Genomic DNA, 17,984 nt, shown 5'->3' with positions numbered 1-17,984 from the left:
ACCGTATGAAGTGTTTAAAGTTACTGAGAAAGTTCTCGGTCCGCGTAATTATGAAGAACTGCCTGACTGTAAAGTCGTCTATGTGCTGGAGAGTGCAGGCGGGAGAAGCAGACTGAACTGTAAAGCTGCGTTTCCATGAGTCAGAAACCAGGGAGAGAGAGAGAGAGAGAGAGAGAGAGAGAGAGAGAGAGAGAGAGAACGTGATGAACGACATATGAGATATGAGCTTCAGGCGGATGCTTCGAACCTGGACCACCCTTTCTGACTTGTGCAACCATCCCTGATGTCCCTGCTTTTAAGTTTTTTGTTATAACTGTTTCTTGCTTCTATCCATTAAACTGCTTGTTGCAAATGAAACGTTGTTTGTGTGCTCTCATTCCTCCGTTTTAAGATCGTAGACTTTGTAAATAAAGGAGAGCACGACCCTTCGACTCCAAGTTCATCCAAACTAAAACACTAAAACTCCAAACCAAAAGAGAAGAGCTGAAGCTAAAACAGGATTTATGTTCATGTTTGTGTGGATGAAGCTGCAGAGAAGAACAAAATATCCAGTGAATCTCTCAGCTACCTCCAACAGCTTTGTGCTATGGACACAAATAATCGGACTAAAATCATCATCCCTGATTTTTTATTTGTTTGCACATGATTTCTTTATTTTGCATTTACTATACAAACGTTAATATCATCCAGAGTGGTAAAGTAGTGAGTAACAAAAACAGGTTGCTCAGGTGCCAGTCACTCTGTGAAGACGAATATTCCGACACGACCACCGTTTAACAAAACCATCAGAGTTGGGTAAACCGAGGATCCAGAGAAGGTGTTTGTCACAAAGCTGCGTCCTCTTCCTCCCTCTGCCCCTTTGATGATAACATCCTCCTTATGAGCGCCCCTGAAGGCATGGAGCATTTCTTCAGAAGACTGGATTTGTGTTTTAATGCAGATGTCTAAATGTGGCAGGGCTCATGAAGCACGTTTGATATTGACGCAGTTGTTTTGTTGTTTTGCAGCAAGATTTTTCAACCTCAGTATTTGTTTTAAACTTTTGCAAATCAAATAATTGTTTCTGAATTTTATGCACACTTTTTCCGAATGAAGCTCTGTTGTAGGTCATGTCGGACCCCAGCTGTGAACAGCTGCCAGCCTGCGTGTCAGAGCGGAGTCATCTGTGCAAAGTTTACCTGTATTTCCATTTTTCCATTTTAACTGATTAAATCTATGACGACAGTGTTGCTGACTAGATGCACAGTAAGTCGTTCAGACTGCTGTAGGACAGTTGGCCTTTTCTGTTAACACTTGTGTGAGGTGTTGAAATGCTCACTTACCCAGCGTTGGGTTGTATCCACTGCCATGGTGGAGGGTGATGATGTTTTTAGGAATGGGTTCCTGGTGAAAGGTCCAACGCAGGTTTCTCTCCGGCTCATAAAAGCTGTGAATGCAACTGGCATTTAATTTTAGTTTAAATGAGAACTCGTGACTTCCCTTGTCGGAGCCGAGAAATTACAATAAATGCAGCGTTGAATGATCAGTCTTTCCCTTCTATGCTGGATTAGAGTAGGGATGTGTCAGATTATCTTATTGAAGGATTACAGCTAGTCGCCTTCGCTTGCTGTAATGCAGCTGCACGCCACTTTTTGGTGCTGTAGCTCTGCTTAACCCTCCTGTTATGTTCATTTGTCAGGAACATCAATGGTGTTCCCGGGTCAATTTGACCCTCTTGAGGAATATTCCTTATCTGATTAGAGTCAAGAGGGCATCTGCTGGAGTTCTCCTCCTCACCATCTGTTTCTACGCAACTCAACTTTTACACCCTCTCCCTCCCTGCATTCGGACAGGACACCCTGTCTACAGACAATCTCCACTTTAAATCATAAAGGCCATCGCACCTCATGGGATGCAAGAAAAGACATCTTCAAAGACCTCGATACACAAATCCCCATCTGGAACCGGTTTCTTGCACCTTGGGATAAATCTTCCTGACATTAGCATAAACACCTCTGCCCTGAACCCATGATTCACATGACGTCTGTAATCTACCCAGGAATGTCCTGACCTCTGCGTGACTCAACCATAAAATGACTGGACAGGATGCTTCCATGTTCAGATGTATATTAAATAACGTGTATTTTTAATTTTCAGGTGGATAATCTTCCTAAAAACATTGAAACTAACGTTGTCATCCAAACAGGACTCAAATCGGACCATCTATCACGAAGATAGAAGTAATTACTCTGCCATTTCAAATCTTACTGTTTTGGTTCAAAGACTTACGTGGAGCGCTACTGCCATCTAGTGGTTCTTTTAAATCAATGTTTAATCCGTTAGATCTTGATATCAATTTTATGTTTAATAAATCCATTCATGGTTTGATGTTATGTCCCTTTCCAATTTTAATGTCTATATATGTTATTTCATTGTTGACTTAAACTATCAACTAAGAATTGACAACTCAATGTAGGCTACGATTCATTAATAATTCATGTTTGGTTTCATTTCAAAGGTAGTAACTGTGCATCTTTACTGTTGTATAAGGATAGAAGAAAACTCGAGTATGGTGCAGTGTTGTACGTTTAATTCAGATCTTTCTTAAACTTTAGAGAGTTCATTGCTCCCGTCTCCGCCTCAAGACACGCGTCATCAAAGGGGGCGTGTCTCATCCTCAGTGTTCTTCTTAAGCCGGGCGCACTCCCTGCTCGAAGGCTGGTCCCCAACTTTTTTTCCTCTTGTAACTCTTTGGTAACTTTGATTCCAGAGCGCTCCTTCTTTTGTCTTCTAACTTCGATTTTTATTCGATTTATATTTTTTGTTTAGGACGTTATTGCTTCTTGTTTAACTCAATATTTACCAGCCTAAGAGACATTCGATTGAGACTCATGAACGCGCAGTTTCTAATTGAATCGTTTTATCAATTCTGGACAATTTTTGGATTTTTCTTTTCAACAAGTGACTTTGCAACGATTCGTTACCTGAAACAACTGAACGGGCCAATTCAGTTAGCAGAAGTTGACGATCGTTTATCATCAAACTTTTTTTTGGACAATAGCCTGAGTCCCGCGAGAATACGTGAACGCACCGACACATTCCTGAGTGATCCGCTAACCCGACTCCGACCTGTTACACTAAGGTGATTCTGGGCTGTAAGGATTGAGGACGGATTTTCCCAAAACCTGTTCTTCAAACTCCAGCACCATTTGGCGGACTCGTTGGTTCAGTGAGTAAGACACATAGCAGCCTGTTGTCAGCTCAGAAGTCGTGTCATGGCTGTTTACTGTTAAATCTACACCTAGCTCATCTCAGCTGTAATTCAGCTTCAACTCCCTTCTTTTTTTTTTTTTTATCTTTTTGCCGTTCGGTATTTTTGTCCGAGTCTAATCAATAATTTTATCAGACAGACGTTAAACACCGTACCATACTCAATTAGTTAGGATAGTATCTGTCATTCCTGGTTTTTCTTCATATATCTGATGCATTTTTTTTTCCGTTCCGTTATTCTGTTTTTGTTCATTCTTATTCATTAAATATCACGCATAAAATTCAGAAGTGTGGTCGTATTGATTCATAGTGGTCGAACGTTTTGGGTAACTCATAACTTAGATTTGAGATTTATTAAAAATAATAAATCCATAAAGTTATTGATTTTCATAATTAATAATTTTTATTAATTTCCATGATTAATACAATTGTTCCTGGTAAGCCAGGTGGTGCCCCCTTTTTCTTACGAGGTGTGTTAATCAATTTAACATGTCATATTTCGCAACAACCCAGTGCATGTTTAATTATCCTAAAGATGTCTGAAACCAAAAAAATCCTAACAAGCAGTGTGAATGTCTTTACTAACTCCATTATTACTTATTCTATCAATATTTAGTGTAATGGTGTTCTTTACCTCCAACAGATGATGGTTTAATTAGGATAATTCACTCGTTTTTTATGAGAAAAAAAAATGTTCAAACTGTTTTTAATGTTTCACTAGATGATTAATTTTGAAAGACCAACATATAAAACACCATAGTTTTACATAACATTGAAACATAACATTGAAATTTTGTTTTACATACATGCACTGTGAACCAGAAATTATTAAATGGTTCCCGTCAAAAGTTGTAACATATGCCCGTGTGTGTGTGTGTGTGTGTGTGTGTGTGTGTGTGTGTGTTGTAAAGAAAGAAATAATCTGACATTTCTGATACCCTTTTACCTCCAGTTTGACTGCTGGGTCAAATTGACCCGAACAGTATCTATGTGATATAAAGATGCAGGGGGTGGTTGCAAATATGTGAAGTGAACCATTTTCATATTATATGTTGATTACACTTGTTAAGGCAAGCAGAAGAAGTTTCGTTCTGAAAAAATAATTGTAACTACTTTTCCTATATCTTCAAAATTTAAAACGGGTCAATTTGACCCGGAACATAACAAGAGGGTTAAATGCTACTAGCATACTGCTCATACTGCTTCTGTGTTGTGGAGTGGTTTGGTGGAAAATGGCAAGAAGGTCGTATGTAGTCCATGTCAGGTTAAACCAAAATAAGAACCCTCAATCTTTCTAACGTTAGCCACATTTGCAAACCAGTGAACATTGTTTATTCACAGCCACTTTGCTCAGTTGTTTACATTGTACTTAGTTTTTAGGGGTGGGAAATGTGTGTGTGCCGCTGTCCATCAGCGCCCAGCACAACGCTGTAGTTCGCTGCCACTCTGGTCAATCACATGGCGCGTGCTACCAGTGCCACTATGCTATGTTTCAAATAAGCTGCGTGTGGGGGGACTTCCGGTGATGCGGACCGAGTAACAGCGCGCGGCGAGAGCTCCCGCATTTTCGGTGCAAATATCCTGTTTTTTTACTTCTGTTGCAGCCCAAACAAGCATTAAGTATTGTTAGAAGTTTATGGGATGTCCCTGGAGCAGTGCTGGGGAAATTCGCTTGTTAAAATGGCTTCCAAAACCGCTAAGAAGACCCAAGAAAAGAAGCAAACTTTGGCTAGCAATGCTGACAAAGCACATGATAGCTTAGCGGAGACGACAGAGTCGGAGCTGCTGAGCCCTGCAATGACCAAAGCCATGACCGCAATCACGGAAAACATCTCAGGCGTGATAGAAACGAAATTTGCCTCATTTCTTCAGAAAATTGGAGACATAGCGAAAGAACTGCAGGAAACAAGTAAGCGGGTCGACGAAGCTGAACATCGTATTTCAGCTGTGGAGGACGCAAATGTTGAGACAGATAAGCGTGTGTCATACTTGGAAAAAACCGTTGCGTCGCTGCAGGGGCGCCTTGACGACCAGGAGGACAGAAGCAGACGCAAAAATCTCAGAATCGTCGGCTTGCCGGAATCCTCCGAGGGCAGCTCGGCGCTAACTTTTATGGAGTCATGGATCCCCAAAGTCCTGGCACTCACCACCAAGGCCGGAAAAATTAAGCTTGAGAGGGCGCACCGAGTGTCGGGGTCGGCGTGGAAAGAAGCCGGGTCTCGGAGGCCCTATCCCCGTGTCATGATTGTGAGGTTCCATCATTTCGGCGACCGGGCACGGGTGCTGGAGGCAGCCAGGGGGGCGAAAAATGTCAACTTCGAGGGAAACAGGATCTTCTTCTTCCAGGACTTCTCCAGCGGGACCCAGAGAAAGCGACGGGCTTTTGACGAGGCAAGAAAGAGGCTCCAATCGATCGGGCTACACAGCTACGGTCTTAATTATCCTGCTTCCTTGAGAATCACCGTAAACAATGCTACGAAGTCTTTTGACAAGCCAGAGGCAGCGATGGCTTTTATAAACACCCTGGAAGAGTCACATACACTTGACGGATAAGCGTGAGTAGTTTATATTTGCAGTGTTTATGGACGTTCATTTCATTTTGTGCTAAGGATGCCTTCAAGACACTCCCAGCTGTAGGGAAAAAAAAAAAAAAAAAAAAAAAGTTTACTTGTAAAATGTTTTTTGGGGCTGGTGTGTCCCATTTGGCTGTCTTTTGTTCCTGCATATTTTGTTAAGACTCTTAAGTGGGACAGAGCCGACGGCGATTCATTGCGGAAGAAAAGTGGACTTTGCCAGTGATATACGAGGAGTGTCGTACATGTTGAAAACGGCCGGAACCGAGCAATAGCGTTTTCACACTGACTCATGTTGATATCACCACTAGGTGGCAGTACAGACTACCCAACCATGTCTGTATCCTCTTTTTGTTTGTTTGTTTGTTTTCTTTTTGCTAGATCCTATAAGATATATTATCTGTAGTGGAAGATGCCACTTCTTTTGTCGTTTTAGTTTGTGACCCAATATATAATGGACTGCTTAAATACCTGATTGCACTTGTTTTTGCGGGCTCTGTAACACCATTTACGCATCCAGAGTAAGGTTAAGAGTACCTAGACTTAAGGGTTTCTCTTCTGAAGTGGAGGTTCTCACCCTTTTTTTTTTGTTGTTCTTCTACTCGTGGGGTTAGTATGTGTGTATATAGTTTTGTTCAGGGGTTGGTTAGTGGGGTGGTGATGGCACAGCACTTTTGCTTACTTATCAGCATGTCTGATGTGCATAGCAGGATAGGTTATGGATAGTAATATAGAGACAGGGTCAGGACAACAACATCTCCTAGCTTTATTTAAAATAACACAGCAATGATGACTAATTCTCTACTTAAAATTTGTACTTGGAATATTAGGGGCGTACATCATCCTGTTAAAAGGAAAAAAATACTGTCATACCTTAAAAAAGAGGAGGTTGATATAGCGCTACTTCAGGAAACGCATCTTAAAGATATAGAACATGAAAAGCTTAAGCGAGAATGGGTTGGACAAGTGTTTTTTTCATCCTTTACCTCTAACAGTAGAGGAGTTTGTATCCTTATTAACAAAAGACTTTCATTCACACTAGAATCGTGTACTAAAGACAATGCGGGGAGATATGTTATAATAAAGGGACGTTTGTTCAATGAAAATATAGCAATTTTAAATATCTATTTTCCGCCGGGACACGCTCCTGATCTTGTCACAAAGGCTTTTTCAGAGCTGACAGAACTGGATTGTGCACAGTCAGTTGTTGGCGGAGACTTTAACTGTATACTTGACCCTCAAATAGATAAACTACCTGGAGAAAAAACTAATCCTTCTAAACGGGCGAGAACAACGGCTGACACATGTAAAGAGTTGGGTTTTCTGGACGTCTGGCGCGTACTAAATCCCGGTAACACAGAATTTACGTTCTTTTCTGGGGCTCACAAAAGCAGCTCCAGAATCGATTACGTGTTTGTCCCTAAAGCAATGCTTTATTCTGTTCAGTCTTGTAAAATTGGTAGCATTACAATATCAGATCATGCGCCTGTCTATTTAAGCATTTCACATGGAGAAATCCAACAAAGTTCAAAGAGATGGAGATTCAATGCACATTTGTTGAGCGACCCACATTTTATTTCTTATTTTCAAAATGAGTTTGAAGTGTTTTATTCTATAAACAATACACCAGATGTATCTCCCTCCACCTTGTGGGAGACATGTAAGGCATATTCCCGGGGCTTAATTATATCATATGGGAAAAACAGAAAACGGAAGAATTTAGAAGAACAGAGGAAACTAGAATTGCATTTATCTGAATGCGAGAATGCATATAATCAGGATCCGACTGAAGCTAACCTACAAGCGACTCTAGCTACAAGGGCAACACTTAACTCATTGCTAACTCGTATAGCAGAGCACAATATAAGACTGTCAAAGCAAAAATTATATGAATTCGGTAATAAACCTAGCAAGTATCTGGCAAATTTAGTAAAGAGAAGGACTGACTCTCAAAACATATCCTCAATCAAGGATGCTTCTGGCCAGGTTAAGCTGGATACCAACAACATAAATAAGGTTTTTGCAGACTATTATGAAAGACTGTATTCCAGCGAACAGCCAGCAGGGGTTTCAAAATTGATGGAGAGTTTTTTCTCCAAGTTAACCCTTCCTAAGCCCACCGACAGGCAAAAGACGGAACTGAACCGCTCTTTGACATTAGAGGAAATATCTGAAGCTGTAGGCATGATGCAGTCGGGAAAGGCACCGGGCCCGGATGGCTTCGGTGTTGAGTTTTACAAAAGTTTTAGACCTTTGTTAGTAAAACCACTCCTGAATATGTTTAATCACTCTTTGGAGATGGGCTCTCTTCCAAGAACACTCACAGAGGCAAACATCAGCCTGATTTTGAAGAAGGGTAGACCAGAGGAGGAATGTTCTTCTTATCGACCTATCAGCCTGTTAAATGTAGATGTCAAGCTTTTATCTAAAATACTCGCTTTAAGACTGGAGAAAGTCCTCCCACATATTATTAACAGTGATCAAACAGGATTCATTGCTGGGAGGGACTCCTGCAACAATGTTAGAAGGCTTCTCAACATTATTCAGCTGTGTCAGAATAACAATCTTAAGGGTCTAGTGGTTTCGTTGGATGCAGAGAAAGCGTTCGACCGCATAGAATGGGATTTTTTGTTTTTCACCCTTAAAGAATTTGGTCTAGGCACATATTTTATTGACTGGATACAACTGCTTTACCACGAACCATTAGGGGCTGTTAATACAAACAATAAATGTTCTCCATATTTCTCTCTGGGAAGAGGCACGAGGCAAGGCTGCCCCATCTCGCCTTTGTTGTTCGCGATTGCAATAGAGCCATTAGCCGAGGCTATCAGGACCCACCAGGATATTCATGGCATATGTGTTAACCACAAACAACATAGGATTTCATTATATGCGGACGATGTTTTGTTATTTATCACCCAGCCGGAAGTATCTATCACTTCAACTTTGAGTATCATCAAACAATTTAGTGAATTTTCTGGATATAAGATAAATTTCAGTAAGTCTGAGGCAATGCCGTTGGGTCAATTCAAAATGATTCCGGTCCTGCTGAACAATAACACTATTAAAACAATAAATAGCTGGTTTAGGACTTTTATCTGGAACCGTAAGAAACCGCGACTTAAGTTTACAAGACTCCAATTACCGGTTGATCGGGGTGGGATGGCAGTCCCGAACATCAGGCTATATCAACTTGCTTCTCAGTTTCGTTATCTGGTTGACTGGATAAGAAACGATTCAGAATCTGTTTGGTTAGAAATTGAAGCTTATAATATGGGCAAACCATTAACACTAGCCAGTCTCCCATTTGTCTTGAATAAAAAAGCATTAGAGGTTGTAGGCGACAATGTTATTGTTAAATGCACATTGAAAGTCTGGGACTTAATTAGAAAGTGGGAAAAAAGAACAGGCGTTCTGTCAGCAATCACTCCAATACGGAAGAATATAGATTTTCCACCAGGAATGTCAGATGATGGGTTTTCTTTGTGGGAAAATGCGGGTATAAAACTCCTAAAGGATTTATTTGATGGGAGCAATATCATGTCCTTTGGCCAACTAAGACTGAAATATAGACTTCCTCAGACACATTTTTTTAGGTTCCTACAAGTAAGAAGCTTTTTGTACAATCATACTGGGTCTAAGTTTAGCCTAGAAATGTCGCCAATTGAGGAATTGTTGTCTAAAGTAAGCAGTAATAGGTTTGTAACAGGACGTTGCTACAAGGCCCTTTATAAGTCAACTAAAGTAAGTGATTCGGTTTTACAAACATGGGCTCAGGATCTTGGGGTGGAAATTGATGAGGACACTGGATTAGGTATATGGCATCATGCTAATAACATATCAATATGTAACAGAGCAAAAGAACTACAATTTAGGCTGCTACATCGTCTTCAGATATCGCCTCAGCTTAGAAATAGAATGGACCCTCAGAAGTCAGCTATGTGTACTAAGTGTAGTAAGGAGATCGGTAGCTTTATACATACTGTGTGGTCTTGTGTGCATATACAGGATTATTGGGGGAAAATTGTTTCAAAGTTGAATGTGATTTTTAACAAGGATTTGAGACTGGACCCAGTATGCCTTCTGTTAGGGATGCCACATCCACAAATCAAGGGCACCCATAACCAGAAACTGATGACTGTGCTAACTTATGCTGCACGGAAAAGCTTATTACTTAAATAGATTTCACAAAAACCACCAACCCTCTCAGAATGGCACAAGGTAATATTTGACCTGCTTCCCATGGAGTATTTGACATATTGGTCTAGAGGGAAAATTACAATATTTCATCATATATGGACACCGTTTTTTGATTATGTGGGGCCAAGAATATGTAATGTATTCTGGAGAGTGCTTCCTAAACCAAGGAGTGATGGTTGAAAGATGGGGAGAGGCTTTGTTGTTGTTGTCTGTATAGATCTACTCACTGTGTATCTATGTTTATTCTGTGTCTGATCCACCATGTTGATAACCAATTTGGGGCTGTGCTGTGCCTTGTGTAGAAGTTTGCAGGGGTGTGTTGATGGGGTGGGAAGTTGCTGGGGGGCAGATGTGTTTGTCTTGTGTGTGGGAGAAAAAGTAAAATGTATGTAACATGATTACGATGGCAATATGATGCTTTATTGTTAATAAAGATATTCATAAAAAAAATAAAATAAATAAGCTGCGTGTGAAACAAGATCGATGCGTTGGGATGTTGTACATTTGATCTGTGGTAACCAAATCAATTCCACACGGCTTGTAAAGGATCCACCGCAGAGCCAGTACTTTCACTCACCATGCTTGTTGCGCTGCATAACCTCAAGTCGGGATGTTGTCATAATCCTTTTCTGAGCCAAGGAACACTTTTTTTGATTGAAAAAATCTCACGGCACACCACCAGTCGATAATGTTAAAAAAATGAAACTATGTAGCCCATATTAACAATATAAAGTAATTCTTGTGTATATTTGGTATCAAATAAACCTGGGCTTGTTTGGATGAACACAAAGTTGATATCCTGGCAGGAATTGAAGAAAGACACACACGAAGCTCTTCCTCAACAGCTCTCAGTCTCTCTCTGTTTTTAGTTGTTATAGCAGTGAAGCTTGAAAAGCTCACCTCACACAGATATGTCGTGGAAAATGGGAGCAATGTCAAAATAGCTTTGTTTGTCATGTCCTTTCCAACAACTGATGCTGAGCTATAAGGGTCCCTAACCCAGTCAAGGCATTCAGTGAAGGCTGAAGAGAAATAAAATGACATCTTCTCCTCAAAAGCTTTCAAATGTTTAACTATCATCTCACACAATGCAGCAGTGTTAACATCTTGCCATTTCTTGGTGAGTGGAAACATTTCAAGGTTGCCAGTTTCCACATGTTGCCAGAGGTGCACCTTTGAACGGAATCCATTTATTTTATCTGTACTTGTAAGCAGGTTTTCATTTCGGCCTTGCATTCGTGTGTTTAGTTCATTCAGGTGATGAAAAATATCTGCCAGGTATGCCAGCCTTGCACACCACTCATCACTTGCAAGCAGTTTTGCGTCATCGGACCTCTCATTTGTCAGAAAAACTTAAAGTTCCTCCCGCAGCTTCTGCAACGTGGTAGCTCGCTTTAAGGGCTCTCTCATTTACCTTTGTGGTTTTTCTCATGAAAGTTGCCTGTTTCTCCGTGTGTTCACGCAGGCGAGCAAAATAGTCCACATTCTTGTTTTGAAGCGAAGGGTGTTTCGTTTGGAGATGGCGTTTAAGCTTACTTAGGACCATAGCACTGTTGGATAGCTTTTCACCACACACCAAGCACAGCAGAGTTTGTGCCGTTGCATCCCCGGTGTAAGTAAATCCAAATGAAAGATAGCTTTCGCTGTATTGCCTCAAAACTTTGCTCGAGCTCACAGTTTTTGCTTTCTTTTGACCTCCACTTATACTAGGGCCTTCATCTGGGTCCGAATTTTGTCCAGGGTCCAGTTCGGAGTGAGCATTTTTCCTTTTCAAAAACTTCTCCATCACTGTTACCGTATATTCTTGCTAGCCAAAATGTCACTGTCACCGCCACCTGTCGCATCAATGCGTCACTAATTCTCTTGTCTCAGAGTACAATGCAATTATCTACCTGCTGCCACCTACTGATATGGAAGAGTATTACACGATAACTGCCAGGCACTTGACAGCACAGACACTCGACTTCTTTTTTAGACCAATTAGGTGAAATTTGATCATTTCCCACGACACACCTGACAATATCTCGCGACACACTAGTGTGCCGCGGAGCACTGGTTGAAAAACACTGCACTAAAATATAGAATAACCTTTTCTCTTCGTCCCATGTGTACAGAGGCCACAAAGTGAAGTTTGGGCAGCATTACTTTTGTTTAAATCTTGTTTCTTTTTGACAAGAGTGTCTTTGACAAAAATGGGAAAACGTTCAATTCATCATAATCTATCTTCCTACATTTTAAGGTGCATAATGAAAGACATGTATTAGCTTAAAAAGAAATCTGAGAAGAAGTTCCTCCCACAGAATAATCAATAGTACAGTTTCTAACCTTCACGTGTCACTGTGAACAGCGAGCAGGGCACACCTCGGAAAAACAAATTTCAGCAGAGACCTTCATTTCCATATGTCAGCGAGTGGACAGATGGTTATTTTTCCAGTGTATTTGGTTATGTCAACAATAAACCAAGTCTTTAGAGTGGTGACAGGCTACGTGTGCATCAGATCAAATCATCTGTTCGAAGCTGCATCACCAGAAGGCTGCTCGGCACCAGGTTTGGATCCCATCACTTCAGGTCAGTAGGGTTGTTGTGTGGTGTAGACTTTTCAATGTGTTTAAGAGTAAGGTTGAATTATCAGCTGTTTGAAACAAGACCAAAGTATTCAATACAACATTGTTATAAAGGCTTCTGAAATCATCTGTTCTTCTTCTTTACAGCGACACAATGAACACCAGCAGTGCACAGAACTTTACATCAAGCTCTCCTGTTTCATCTTCCTTTTTACCACCCATGTCGATGTCCATCAACATGATCCTTGGTCTTCCTCTGAACAGTTACGTCATTTGGCTGATATTGGGAGGTCCCAGGGAGACGATGGCCTCAGACATCTTCTCTCTGAACCTGGCGACGTCTGAGCTCCTGTTTGCTTCATCTGGCGTATGGATGTGGTTTTCGCAAAAGTGGCAATTATTTTCCTGGGTCTTCACGTTCTTTCTCGGCCTCGTCTATACTGCCCGTCCTCTCTTCCAGAGCTGCATCTGTGTTGAGTACTACCTGGGTGTTATCCACCCGGTCGTGTTCCTGAGATTCAAACCTCTGAGATACAGGGTGGTCTGTTCTTGTGTTCTCTGGCTGATTGTCTTGCTTTCTGTATTTCATCCAGACTCTGTTGATGTTCAGTGTCATGCTCTTCTGCTGCCTCTCAGTTCTCTGGGCTTTAAAACGCCCCGGGCCAGGAGACGGAGACACAGGGAAGAGGACGAGCAATGCAATGAAGAGAAAGGCTTTTAAAATCATTGTTATCATCATGATTTTTATGACCCTTAATTTCTTTTTCTACATGGCTGCAATTCCACTTCAATTTTTCTTCAAGTCGATGAGGTTTCTTTCCATCGACATCTATTTGACAAGTCTTGCTTTACTTACAGGGTTTTTACAGCCGCTCATGTACCTCCAAAGGTCAAAGAAACTGTCCTGCAGCAGCAAAGTCAAATGAGCACACCCGGTGTACGCCAGTCTTTTTTGGTGATTCATGTATATAAAAACAAGTATGGTCACTGGAATCCACAAATGTGTGAATTCTACCATGCACACAGCAACCTGGATATGAACCAGATCAGGAAGTGCTGCCCCCTCCTTTGGGTCAAGGCTAATTTCAAAAAGGACTGAGGTGAAGTGTCCTGAGGTCTGACGGCTCAAAAAGTGGAGATTTATTTTGAAATAACGAACTCTGTGAGCCCTAGTCTAAGAGGAGAGACCATCTGACTGTGATGGTGTGGAGGTGCGTTTATGGACATGGCATGTGTAACCGGTCTTCAATAATGCTGAACTATATAGACATCTTAATATTTCACCTGCTGCGTGTGGTGGTGGTGCGTGGAAACATCAAGTGCACACAAAGTCATCTGAATGGTGTGTTGTTGTTTTTCTCATTATTTTGCATAACAGGCGTTTCGATATGCACAGTGTCCAATTCAGAATAAAGGATCTTGAGTCAATCACTGTCTTTGTTGGTTTTTATTGTTCTTGCAAGGAGAAGGAACAAAGCTACAGAGCATCAAGACGGTCTGCAGGAAAGTTTAAGATAGTCATAATATGCTTTAGTATTTATACACATGCTTCACGCCTATATAAGGAATGGCGTTTTCAACAGGTCGCACAACAGTAATGTCAAGGTAAGTGAATATTTAGAACATTTGGTGGCGTAGACGTGGTATAGACAAAACAAGATCTTTTGGTGTGAAACTTTTTCTGCTTTCTTCGAGTGTCAGTGTGACACATTTAAAGTATTTCAGATTGTTCTCAAAAAGCAAATAAGATTGTAGATAGTGTGTGTGGAGACAGGTTCAAAACTTAAAGCTTCTGCAGTGGTGAACCAATAAAAGTGCAGCGACTCGGGTAAAGTTTCTTCATTTATTTAATTCCCAATTAATTCCACTTGTAGTGATTCAGGTGATTTTAAAGTCTAAAGGAAAACAAAAACACTAATCAGAGACACACCAATAAATCAAATAATAATCTTTACAGTCTTATATGCACAAGAGGATATATTTACACAAACAAATTACTCACTCAATAGTGCACCTCTAATCAACAGTATGGAGTGATCAGCAGTCTGTCCAGCAGCTTGGCATATTGCAGCAAACAAAAGGCACACTTGACTCAGACCCCCCCCCCCCATCAGTGTTTCTGTGACGACACGGTCTGTGTGTCAGCTCTGAATGTAAACATGAGTGAAATAAGAAGTCACTGAGTGCTCGAGGTGAAGACGACTCCTTTCGCTCGGTCTGTGTGTGCGTCCTGTTTGCTCATATTTTAGTGCTTGATTTGTGTTTTGATAGGTAGTTCACCTTTTTTTTTTTTTTGGTTGATTTTATTTATTTATTTTTGTTTGTTTTTTTGTTATTGAAATAAATAAAGCTTGAAATAATACCTGCTCTCTGTTTTTAATAAGCCTGCATGTTTGTGCAGTATTGTCCCCACATGTGAAGACAACAGGGACACCCAGTGGCAGGATGGACGAATCGCAGCAAGTCATCCCACGACGGCCCTCTTGTGGCCAACAGTAGTACTACATTTCAAGATCCTTCATTATTATTCAGTCTGGGCAGAAAAGCGAGGGCTGTGAGCTCGGGAGTGTTAGCATGAAGCGGCTGGTATCCATGGTTACCACAGAGCAGCCACTTTGTTGTATGAACATGAAAATAAATGACAGCGTTACCCCTGGAATCCTTCGTCTCCTCTGTTGTGCACAGACAGCGTGCACATATCTCACGCTGACAACAAAGTGTGAACTGCACACAGGGTGGATCTGTGTCATTCATCTGGTTACAAAAAAAGCCCCCTCACTTCCTTTAACAACCACAAAATGCTCGCAGCCAAACCCTGCATCATGCGTGTGAGCAAGACAATAACCTGCAAACTCCAGCTCAGTGAAACATGTGACACACAGGCCAGAGACTTCCTGCCTGTGACCATCAAACTGTGAACGTCTCCTCCCTCTGACCCCGGGTCACCTCACACACTCTAAACTCCAAACTCCTTCATTACACGTTCAAACTGTGCCAGGTAATAAGAATTAATAATCTGTACATTAACACATAGAGCAACATAAGAAAAGTCTATATACTCCATATTGTCCTCACTCTCTGCTCTTTTGTACAGCACAAACGTGATGATTGATGTTGTATTAATGTTCCTGCTGTTTTCATATTTCATTGTATATAAATATATTTCTACTAATATACTCTGTTTTAGTGCAGCTGTCAGGACCGAGTTGCCTCCTGGGATTAATAAAGTATTGATGATTGTGATTGTGGAAGCTGACTGCATAGCGTTCATCTGTCTGCAGGCGTGTGCACATAAGTCCTGACTTACATTTACATCAGTGTGGAGAAATATCGGGATCTTTGAAATCGTTAAAGATGCCATTACTCAGAAAACAAATCTAATTCTGTAACAGCTCAACTTTATAATCCTCTTAGTTGTTTCAACAGTTAATGTTGAGTTTTAAAATCTCCCTGAAGCGTTCTTAAGCAAGGCGGGGCCCCGGTCCAGAGGGGCGGCAAGGGCCCCCCTTGAGATCTGATTGGTCACCCCAGAACTTTTGTCTGATCAGAGGAGAAACTTAAAATACTGTGAATGTTTACAACATACTTTGGAACATTTCCAAGTAAAAACTGGTGCACACTGTCAAACTTAACTCTAAATATGATTTACAGTTAAAAAGTGCAATAAGAGCTTCAACATCTTTAGTTTCTTTAATCATTAAAGAATATAGCTAAAATCATGTATATGTTGCCAAATTGGTCTTATTAGAAGTTTATCTTATTAGTTGGGATGGAAAAAATGATGATGAACATTCCTGCCCCAGAACGGAGACGGACAGTGACAGGGTTTGTGTGTTCGCTAAATTACTCACTGATGCTGCGATGACGAAGAATCTTTTCCCCTTCTCGTCCCAAACGACCCAAACTTACAAGAAATACACGAAGCCGTCTGTACTTTTGTAGCTGTTCGTCCTGCAGCGGTGAAAGGAGACAGATTCTCCTCTAAATATGAGCAAAATGACAGTTAACAAAGTCACTGTTTAGGCTAACATCTTAGTTTAATACCGTAAAGTATGCACTTTATTTAAAGACAGTCTGTTAGTGTGTGTGTGTTTGTTAGTGCGTGCAGGCTACAGTTCACACTTATTGTTGAACTAAGTGAGTGTGGTTCATTCAAAAAAGGTGTGTTTACCACAGAGCTAACAAAAAACAAAACAGCTCCAGCAGCTTCACAGAAGTAAAAAAAAAAAAAAGTGTGAAAACCAGACGGCTGCTCGGCACCAGGTTTGGATCCCATCACTTCAGGTCAGTAGGGTTGTTGTGTGGTGGAGACTTTCAGATGTGTTTAAGAGTAAGGTTGAATTATCAGCTGTTTGAAACAAGACCAAAGTATTCAATACAACATTGTTATAAAGGCTTCTGAAACCGTCTGTTCTTCTTCTTTACAGCGACACAATGAACACCAGCAGTGCACAGAACTTTACATCAAGCTCTCCTGTTTCATCTTCCTTTTTACCACCCATGTCGATGTCCATCAACATGATCCTTGGTCTTCCTCTGAACAGTTACGTCATTTGGCTGATATTGGGAGGTCCCAGGGAGACGATGGCCTCAGACATGTTGTCCCTAAACCTGGCGACGTCTGAGCTCCTGTTTGCTTCATCTGGCGTATGGATGTGGTTTTCGCAAAAGTGGCATTTATTTTCCTGGGTCTTCACGTTCTTTCTCGGCCTCGTCTATACTGCCCGTCCTCTCTTCCAGAGCTGCATCTGTGTTGAGTGCTACCTTGGTGTTATCCACCCGGTCGTGTTCCTGAGATTTAAACCTCTGAGATACAGGGTGGTCTGTTCTTGTGTTCTCTGGCTGATTGTCTTGCTTTCTGTATTTCATCCAGACTCTGTTGATGTTCAGTGTCATGCTCTTCTGCTGCCTCTCAGTTCTCTGGGCTTTAAAACGCCCCGGGCCAGGAGACAGAGACACAGGGAAGAGGACGAGCAATGCAATGAAGAGAAAGGCTTTTAAAATCATTGTAATCATCATGATTTTTATGACCCTTAATTTCTTTTTCTACATGGCTGCAATTCCACTTCAATTTTTCTTCAAGTCGATGAGGTTTCTTTCCATCTACATCTATTTGACAAGTCTTGCTTTACTTACAGGGTTTTTACAGCCGCTCATGTACCTCCAAAGGTCAAAGAAACTGTCCTGCAGCAGCAAAGTCAAATGAGCATACCCGGTGTACGCCAGTCTTTTTTGGTGATTCATTTATATAAAAACAAATATGGTCACTGGAATCCAAAAATGTGTGAATTCTACCATGCACACAGCAACCTGGATTTTAACCAGATCAGGAAGTGCTGCCCCCTCCTTTGGGTCAAGGCTAATTTCAAAAAGGACTGAGGTGAAGTGTCCTGAGGT

The 17,984-nt window shown here is 41.2% G+C and overlaps 1 long non-coding RNA gene across 1 annotated transcript in view; it reads right to left on the bottom strand.

Annotated features, from left to right (window-relative positions):
- LOC306820456 overlaps positions 1-17,984 on the bottom strand; it is a 56,043-nt gene that overhangs the window by 4,313 nt on the left and 33,746 nt on the right. The window contains exon 6 of the long non-coding RNA XR_013778670.1: positions 15,479-15,555. This is a non-coding gene — a long non-coding RNA (uncharacterized lncRNA). The remainder of the gene's footprint in view (positions 1-15,478; positions 15,556-17,984) is intronic.

The sequence above is a fragment of the Symphodus melops genome, assembly GCF_947650265.1.
Source record: "Symphodus melops genome assembly, chromosome: 2".
NCBI classification, from domain to species: Eukaryota; Metazoa; Chordata; class Actinopteri; order Labriformes; family Labridae; genus Symphodus; species Symphodus melops.
The sequence above is the reverse complement of the archived record's forward strand: the minus strand, read 5'-3'. Positions and strand labels throughout refer to the sequence as shown.